The 9,937-nt window shown below is 40.8% G+C and overlaps 1 long non-coding RNA gene across 1 annotated transcript; it reads right to left on the reverse strand.

Moving 5' to 3' along the window:
* Positions 1 to 4,653: 4,653 nt before the first annotated feature.
* On the reverse strand, positions 4,654 to 6,776 carry LOC146502176 (uncharacterized). Its single transcript, XR_014869440.1, has 3 exons — positions 5,690 to 6,776; positions 5,346 to 5,526; positions 4,654 to 4,972 (listed from the first exon to the last, which is right to left on the reverse strand). It is a non-coding gene; the product is annotated as an uncharacterized LOC146502176 (long non-coding RNA).
* Positions 6,777 to 9,937: the final 3,161 nt, after the last annotated feature.

A 9,937-nucleotide genomic window follows, 5' to 3' on the forward strand; every position in this document is an offset into this window, starting at 1 on the left:
AGCATGGTGGTTAGCACTATTCCCTCACAGCAAGAAGGTCCTGGGTTCCAATCTCCGCATGGCTGCATGGGTTCTCTCCAGGTACTTTGACTTCCTAATGGTGCTTCCCCATTCAGTGTTAAGCCCCAAAGGGGTTTCTGAGCTTCTTCAGAGTCCATGCACCTTTTATCAGGGTTAAATTCAAGCACTTTTTAAGCACTTTCAAGGTCCCTTTTCAAGCTTTTCCAGCTTAAAAAGAAAAAGAAAGCATGTTTCAATTCGCATCACCTCAGTAAGACGATGTGAAAAGACACCTTTGCTCCCCTTTTGTTAAGACATAGAAAAACGCACCACACAAAAATTCTGCAAAAGGGCACGGTTGCCTTATATACATAGTGTATAAACTCAAAGTGCACAGTTCACTTAAAAATTAAGATGTGAAAATGTGAACAAATCAACTTGATATTCTTCTCCTGTTGAAAAACAAGAAATGAATAAATAAGTCTTCTCATCAGATATTGATGCTTCTTTCCTGTGTGACAAAAAATAGGCGACAGATATTTGTTTGTTTGTTTTTTGTGAAGTGAATTCCCAATAAAACTGTTCTACTGCTAAGTACATTTCTGTCTGTATTACTGCTGAAGTCCTAAATGATCACCTTTAAAGTGTTTGTGCTAATAACATCATGTACAGTCAGAAAGGCATGGAGAACAGCACTGACTGGGAGAGGCTTAAACAGATCACATAGTTCAATTCAACATATAATACTTTAAGAATGCACAAGCATCTACTTAAAATCTATTGAATTTATCATCTGTGATATTATTATGTACAATTTCAATGTATTTTGTATATCTGCCTTAAATAAACAAGCACCCTTAAAGTATGAAATATTCATATACAAACACATATAAACGTGTGTACTGTCTCAGTGGCTGATAGTGCCCCACAGGCCACAGTGTGAGCTTGAAGACATTTATGAGTTTTAAGTAGTTTAATGTGTAGGTGCTGACGATAAACACATTTTGAATGAAAGCCGGGGAACTTTGGTAGCACAGAAACAAGTAGCTATTCTTTGTGACCATATGGATCGGTCCCTCATATTACCATTATTTCACCCAAAGGCACCAAGTTAATACTTAAAAAAGCTGCAGCAATACACAAAAATATAAACAGTACTTTTTATATAACCATTTAAATCTATTTACAGAACAATCAGGTGTTCTGCATCAAATAAGAAGGCACACAAATTATTTATGCAACTCCAAAAAATAGTTTGTGTCTACTACAACACAGATATGAACAGCACAGGGATAAACCTGCAGGTCTGACAGCAGGTGTGTCACTCAGCGTTTACACTGCAATCTGCCTTTGGTGGCTTTTTTGCAGCAACTGTGACATTCACTAGTAGAACTGACATACAAAACAAAAACAACACACTAACTACACAACACAACACATGAGACTCCAAACACGGCAAACGTCACAAATCTCTCACGTATCAAAACTCTGTCTCTCTCTCTCTTTCGCCGGTCACTCCTAAAACTTCCCCCTCTTCCCAAACGACCAAATTGCACATGTTGTCATATCATTTTTTGATTGGTCTGGGGAATTGGTTTTCCACCAATAGGGAAGGAGTGTTTTTTCTTTTTTCACTCACAAGCAAAGCGTGTTTGCTAGCGCTCTTCATAGAAAACGCCATTTATACCGTTTCTTCCCAGAGTAAACGTCACTGTTTTATTCAGAAAAAAAACAAAAAACATTGGTTTTATGTGGCCTATCAACACAATTTAAAAACTGGTATATAGCTCTAAGTCCGCACCTTCGACCCAAGTTGAAACAGAGACTCTGGGTCCGTTGACCCCAGGGGTTAATCTGGGGTCAACGGGTTAATCAGAATCACATTAGAGGGTTAATCAGAAAGCCTTAAGTTGGCTAGTTATGTATCGCTAATGTTTAAAGTTTTCACTTGAGCAAAGTAACTCATATTACTGCTAAGTAATGCGCTGCCATACTGCAACACACTCAGTGCATTTCAATCATTTCTCCAGCGAGTTTGATAGCTAGCAAAATAATAATCATAATTTAAAAAAATAGCATGTGTAACGTACGCGTACTGGAAAATTATTTACTAGGACTCACCTATCATGCGACTGGAGAGCGCAAACTCCGCCATTGTCGTTTTCCATCAACACTCATTAAAACAGCAACCTACAGGTATGTTAGCGCACTCATCCCCGACTGGCCGAGGGAGGGGCGGGGTCACACGTTGACACAGACGCAAGGCAGCCCAGGCGGGGAAATTTTGCTTTTACATTTTGCGACTCATTTTATTTCTCTATCTGATAAGAAAACTATTCAATCAGATAGTTATTTGTTCTGAATGAAATACAGTTACATTTTCAAGCACTTTTAAGCACCACATCTGAAATTCAAGCACTTTTCAAACCTTGAAAAGACAACATTAAAATTCAAGCATTTTCAAGGATTTCAAGCACCAGTACGAACCCTGCTTCTTCTTCAAAAATGAAATGCCCAAAATTAATTGAGCATTTTTCTGCAATTGCAAACCCTGTGTATACAATCTTGGTATCAAAATAAAGCTAACATTTGTGAAATTTCATCAGAGTTGTAAATATTGCAGCAGATATTACTGTGTCAAAGTTACTGAGACTGGAACACAGAAAAGGTAAGTAGATTTTTTTCCTTGCCTAATTTATTTATTTATATTTTAGCATTTAACCTTGTTAAAAATATGCTTCAGTTCACATTTTATTCCAGAAATTCAGTAACCAGACTATAAACATCATCTGTGCAAATGTTTCTAAAGTGAAACAGTGAAAAATTACAGCACTGTCAATACATAAATACCCAGACGTTGTACAAAAAAAGTCAAATTTTGGCGCGCATTGGACACCATGTCAGTTGAATTTTTTAGGTACCCAGATAGCAAGGAAACATTGAAACAACGTGGAGTCAATATCAGGCGACGTCATTGAACCAACGTTGAAGTGTGACGTTGACCTAACGTCACTCTTGCACCCTTTTTTAATGTTGAAACAACGTCAGGTTTTGATGTTGAATCAATGTTGAAACCTGACATTGAAACAATGTCAGATTCTGATATTCAAACACTGTTGAGCTATGGTGTTGATTTTCCACCTCTTTCGCACAGTTGCTTTTTATTAAAACAACAGTTAAATCATGACTGGAAATCTACACTGAAAAAAAGGCCATGTTGGATTTACTTGATTCAATAGTGGACATTTGTTGCACACAAATGTTTTGCTTTGGCAGAAACTTAAACAACTGAGTTAAATCAACACAACTTTTTCATATTCAATAAACCTGTGCATTTTGTGTTCCTAAAATGCGATTGAAACATGTTCAGATGAAGTAAGTTGAGCTCTTGGAATATTTTAATCCTTCACAATTTTGTCATTTTATTTCAACACTATTCAATAACTTTTACCCCAATACTACTTGGTCACTTAAATACTACATGTTGTCTTCATATTACATAATGTTCAACAAAGTCTAGATCCTGGTTACCATAAAAATTGAATGGATTTATAATGACTACCATCCTTTGGGTTGCAGGAGAGCTGGGAAATAACCCTGAAGTGATAGGTTACGAGGCAGGGTACACCCTGGACAGCTCACCAGTCTTTCACATAGAAACAAACAACCACGTGCACTTACATTCACGGGTAATTTAGAATCACCAGTTAACCCTAACTCTAATAACTGCATGACTTTTAACTGTGGGAGGAAACCAGAATACCCAGAGAGAAGCCACTGCAAACTAGCCAGAATGTGGATTTGAACCCAGGACCTTCTTACTGTGAAGCAACAGCACTAACCACCATGCCAACAATCTAGGAAATACAGGAAAGCTATGATTTCCTGTATTTGATGCAGAATTTTTTTGTTTTTGTCCTTGAAAGGTTAATCCACAATAAATAGCAATAGCATGCACGTGGTGTGTGTGTAGTTCTCTGCCTCTTATAACTCCACTGATTTTCCTGCAGTTTGAAATCTTGTGCGATCTTGTGAATTTCATGAGTTCAGCAACTAACCACTCTTACTAGATTGTATCATGTCATCTCAACAGGAACAAATTAAGTTTTTGAATTCTATGCAAATCCTACATGATTTAATTACGTTCATAGAAACATGAAATTATTGTGTTCAAATTACAAGGTAGACTTTTTTAATGTAACAACCACCCAATTTACTTTTTTTGGTATACCAAAAAAAGTAGAGGTGGCTGCTCGACTTGACTGAGATGGATGCCTTCCTGAAACCACGATCCAAAGAGTGCGAGACTGAAATCCCGTGCAGTGTCGCGGGATTTAACATTGCTATATTATTGACTTACTTCACTTGAACATGATATGAACAATTTAATCTACCCTCTCTGCATATCATGTAGTTTCTACACTATATAGTTACACTTAACTTTAAAGCATGAGGCAATTGTGTTAAATACACGCAAGATGCTTATGTAAATCCAAGAGCTGGCCAATCCCTTTTTTTCAGTGTACCTTTCTTTATAAGTATTTTAACCAATACTAAACTACTGCATGTTTCCATCAATACTTAAACCACCTAAACACATAATTGTACTTATTCCTCAAATTGGACACCCTTTATAAAAAAAAACAACAAATGTCTCACAATGTATCATGTCAATATTAATATCCTAAAATAAGAAAGCATTGCATGTGATGTAACAGAGAAAAAAAATAAACAAAAAAAGGTCAATAGGCGTGTTTCGTTTGCTAAATACTTTATTAAAAGACAGTTTCCTATTTACATTTATATGTTTCACAGAAGTTTGTAATTTTTTACTCTGGGATGGGGATGCATGATGTGCGTCCTGCACCACCCATACCCATACGATCTGGGGCGTATCGGAGCCATTTCTGCACTGCTTGTGCAAAGACAAACTCGGACATAGAGTTTGCCCCTAACTGCTGCGTCAGGCCATCTAGGAAAAAAATACACACACACAAACAAAAAAAGTGAATTAGAGCACATGAATAAGCTCTTGTTAACTGTCTTCAGCGGGGAGAAAGTATGTAAACTCCTAGGCTGATAAACATGAAAGTCACCAGGCGTAAATCTGCAAACTGCCGCATTTGATTCCCAAAGAGCTATGAGCGGAAAAAGTGATAAGTCTTAGCATGGTGTGCCGTGTAGCCTTTAAAACAAAATAAACATGGGGTCCTCGGGCTGTACAAACTACAACCCGAGGACTAAACAAGCCAAAGACCAAAGACTCCATCTCCAGATTAACCGGACATGAAAGTCTTGTTATTAAGAAAGACAAAGTAATATAGCAAAAAAACTGTAAAACTTACCACCATATATGCATTTGCAGAGCGCTGTATCTTTAAATGCCATTTTTTGCTTTGTCTGGTCCTTGGTTTTTTTCCCTGCCCAGTTGAGTACCGAGGCCAGCTCAATTGTAATGGCATAAGCCATTACACGGCGGACTCGCACCTCCAGTGTGGTCCCTCCAATCAAGGCAAAGCGTCTCACCTATAGACACATTTTAAGAGATGGAATTAGCGTGTCTCATGTCTTAAATGTGTATGCAAGTGCTTGTGTGTTTAATCAACAGGCCGTTGTTATGTATTTAAATCACATCTGACAGCTATTACACTTTATAGTTACAAAGTGTACATAACCTTTATATACTTACCATTGCCTTATTTGCCTCTTATGATTGAAGAGCTGCCTCTGCATTGTTTAGCTCCTCAATGTTGTGCAAGGGCAAATCCAGAGGCAGTACCCCAGCATCTACCGATTCATTTCAGCAGGGATGGCGGATGGCTCTGACCTCCTCACGGAGTTCGTTAACAGCTGTCGTCAGGTCTGACAGCAGCTAATATCTTTTGTGAGGTCGCATCTGTTTAAAAAAACAATTCCAGAAAGATTAATGGCTTAAGCAGTGAGAGGCGAAAAACTAATAAATAAATAATAAAACGCAGTTTACGTGTGGACAAAAGGTGCAAACGCAAGGTAGGTGAGTGTGCAACGTAAAGTTAGGTGAGCGTGCAACGTAAAGTTTGAATTGAGTGCGAATCGAAGCGGGTGCTCTCCAATCATTAAAAGTAACAAAGTCATTGAACACATTTATACAGTTACCTTTACGTTTATCAATCATATATCACAGATTTACAATTTTTTGTAGTACTATGCTAAAAAGCAACTACAGAGCAAAAGTCTGGGTCAAGCGCCGAGGCGACGGCAAGAACAAAGGAACCCTCGAAGCGTTAAAGCTAGCTAGCTAGCTTTGTAAGGGAATATAACGGAAAAGTATGAAACGAAAATGTTTTCTTTGTTGACTTTGTTCGCAGTGCAATTTATTTGTTGCCGGATTGTAAGATGAAAGTAGACACAATTTCGGGCTCCCACATTTTGTCCGAAACTTTACATTAACAAGTTTGTTTGTTTTTTACTGTTATTCAAATGCAACCGTGGAAATAACGAATAGAACAAAAGTCATTCATTCTTACCTTATATTAATCGTGGTGCAGGCCAGTGCAGTGCATGAACTGATGCCTTCTCCGGTCAATTCCGCTGAGAGTAAATCTAATGTCCCGCTCTACTGTACAAGACAATGGTTACCTGAAGGGATGTACCACTGTGAGAGGGGGGGCTATGGAATAGTCCAAGTGGTAGCAGCTTTAATTTCCCGCGAAACCATAAATCAATGGTTTTTCAACGTGATTGTTGTCACCTTGTCAACTATAAATAGATCAACAATCAGCGATGACAGAACAACAGTGAATCAATGTTATTTCAATGTCAGTGTCAGGTTTCATCAGTATTTCAATGTTGTTTCAACATTGGTTTTCTGTTGACATTTCAAGCATGACGATTCTGATGGTTCAGATGGAAAATCAACATCTGTTCAATGTCTCCTTGCTATCTGGGTATTAAAGAGCAGAAATTATTTAATTTTATTAACAGGCCTAAAAATGCTTGTTTTGAATATTTTTGAAGAATTAACCACACATTCACATGGCAATGGGCCTTTTCTGCCATGGGCATTAGTGATGTGTCGGGCGCGAACGAAATGGCTCTTAGAGTCTTTGACGTGAACAACCTGAAGAGCCGGCTCTTTTTAGTGAGCCGAGCTGAAAGAGCCGGTTCTCTAAAAAGAGCCGGAAATCCCATCACTAATGGGCATGGATTGTTTAATTGACCTTTGTCCCTTTAAACTCTGAGGGGCTGTAACTTTGGTTTCTTTGGCCAATTTCCATGTTTGACACCTCTTTTCAATAGTTTGAGCCAATAGAATCACAGTAACAATGCCACGTTCACGTCACTTCAACCAACCAGAAGTTGCAAGGAGGTTGTTGACGAAAGTGGCTCTGATGCGGCTAGTTAGCTGTGGTAGCTGGTGATAATCATGAGCCTATCGGCTAATGGCGAAAATAACGGAGGAAATCGGGATTGTAAGCCAATTTCTGTCTTAGCGCATTTGCGCCACTGTGCGTTTTTGTGGTCTTCTTTTGTGGATCTGTCAGTGAATTTTGGTCAGAGTGTGGTGAAACTTGCTGTTTGGAATCGGTGATAGCTCTGAAGGCTAAATAGCCTTTCTTTAGCCGGTTACATGAAGTCTGAAGAAATTCTGGTTCAGTTTTGTTTTTTTAGCTTACTTTTTTGTAACTGCTCTTTTACTCATGGCTTGTTTTTGTTGTGTTTGGTGGTTGTAGAAATGGTTTAGATGAGATTTTAGCTGGGATTCAGTGGTTTCTGTGGATACCATAAATGTCGGGACTCACATTTCTGACCCCGTGTTATAACCAATTAAACGTGATCTTCTCCCTTTTAAGCTAACCACGCTAACGCGTTGACGCTGTGCAGTCCCATGCACGGGGCGATCCGCGCTAACTCACTAACAGAGATTTGCCGCATTAATGCAGTTAAGCCATTAATGTCATTTTAACAAGAGTAACACTGACAGCACTAAATATAATATATTTAGTTCTAGCAGTTCTAGAGGCCGACTTGCGGATGGCTGCGGTGGCGACACAGACGAAGCAAATCCAGAGGCGGACCACGCGAAAGACAATGGCGGCATGGAAACAGTTCAGGAGGCCAGCCGTGTAGAAGACAGCGGCGATAGAGCAGGTCCGAAGGCTGTCTGCGCCGGCGAAGAGGTCCAGTCAGCGGCCTGGAAAGTGGCCACCGACGCCGAACTGGACGTGGGCGAGGTCGAGCAGGCTGAGCCAGACACGGACAAGGTGGCAGCATGGCCACCGCAGGACTAGGTGAGGTAGGACCAGAAGCAGGAGGTGGCTGAGTGGACTCTGAGCTGTCAGTGGACACAAATTGTGGAAGCGGCTCCTCGGACCCCTCAGCGATAGCGGACGGCTGGAGCGGTTCCTCGGACCCCTCATTAAAGACAGGAGACTGAACTAGGGGCAACTGCACAGGAGACTGAACTACTGATGGAGCTGGTAAAACAGTTAATGATGAAACTATCTCCTGAGCTGAATACTGAACAGCTAATAGCTGAGCAGCACGCTGCGCTAATGGCTGAGCTTCTGGCCGAGCTACAGGCTAAGGGAGTGAATGAATGGAACACAGGAAGGAACACAGGAAGGAACGCGGGGAGACAACACAGACGAACCAGCAACAAGCAGAAGAGAACACAGGGCTTAAATATTCACAGGAGCAATGAGGGAATGGGACACAGGAGAGGAACATAGCTGGGAGAAATCAGAGAAATCAGACGCAAAGCAGAATACACTAACATAAGACACAGACCTTCAAAGTAAAATAAGAAGTACACACAGACAGCCTGGAGGGGGAAAGAGAACAGGAGGAGCACATGACAGGATGAGAAAACACAGAACACAAGAAGTGGGAACACGGCACCAGAACTAACACCATAATATAAACACAGACACACAGAGGGAGACACAGAGGGCAACTACATGAGGGAAACATATTAAATACTCAGGGAACTAAACAGAATACAGGAAACCTAAACTAGAACGCTAGGCACTATGGAATAAACTAAGATGAACAAAGAGAATCTTTAACATGAATCACAATACAAAAAATATACAAACTCTCAAAACCCTGAGAGTTTGGTGTACAGTTCTGTGGAGTTCTGTGGATTTCCTAGTGTCTCTACTGAATAATGCTACTTTAAGTGCTCGATGATTTGGTGGACTCCCCCTATGTGGTTATATTGTCACGGGCACGGGTCTGAAGGACCCAGGGTTTTTGAATAAGTATGGACATGTGTATTTTCGGTGCTGCTGTCCTTTGTTTCCATGTGTTTGTGTATAGGTGGGTGGGTGTGGGCGTGACAGAGCACCGGTTCTTCAGGCCTGGTTGGTGTGTCAGCCAGGAGCCTGGCCACACCTGCGGAGGAGAATCACACACACCTGGAGCTGATCAAGCCTCGTTGGGGAGCTATTTAACAGTTTGGCTGAGCGCTCCTCGACACTGTGAGACTCCACATTAGTGTCAGCTCAGAGTTAAGTCAGTTAGTGCATGCTTGCGAGTGTGTGTGTGTCCTTATGGCTGCATCTGTTGTTTCCCCCAGGAGGAGAGTGGAGCACAGGAGGTCAGTGAGCACGGGGAGTGCGGGGACATGGGAGCGGAGAGCACTAAAGTTTTTGACTTTTGGGAGAAGACGCAGCACAGGAGTAAGGGGTGCACACGGGGATTTATTGTTGTCAACAGGTGCTTCATGTCACATGCTGTCCATTCGCACAGCAATCTGTGTGTGTGTGTGTGTGTGTGAGACAAAGAAAAACAGTGTTATTGACTCTCGCTCCATCACTATAAAAAACCAAACCACAGCCCTTCTTGCTGATGAGTCAGTAACACACAGAGTCAGGTCAGAGATGGCTTCATGAGGCAAATTAAACAGCAGTCAACAGCAGGTCAGACAACCTGGGAGGTCAGAGAGCTAAAGAGG

This window comes from Neolamprologus multifasciatus, chromosome 15 (genome assembly GCF_963576455.1).
Source record: "Neolamprologus multifasciatus chromosome 15, fNeoMul1.2, whole genome shotgun sequence".
Taxonomy (NCBI): domain Eukaryota; kingdom Metazoa; phylum Chordata; class Actinopteri; order Cichliformes; family Cichlidae; genus Neolamprologus; species Neolamprologus multifasciatus.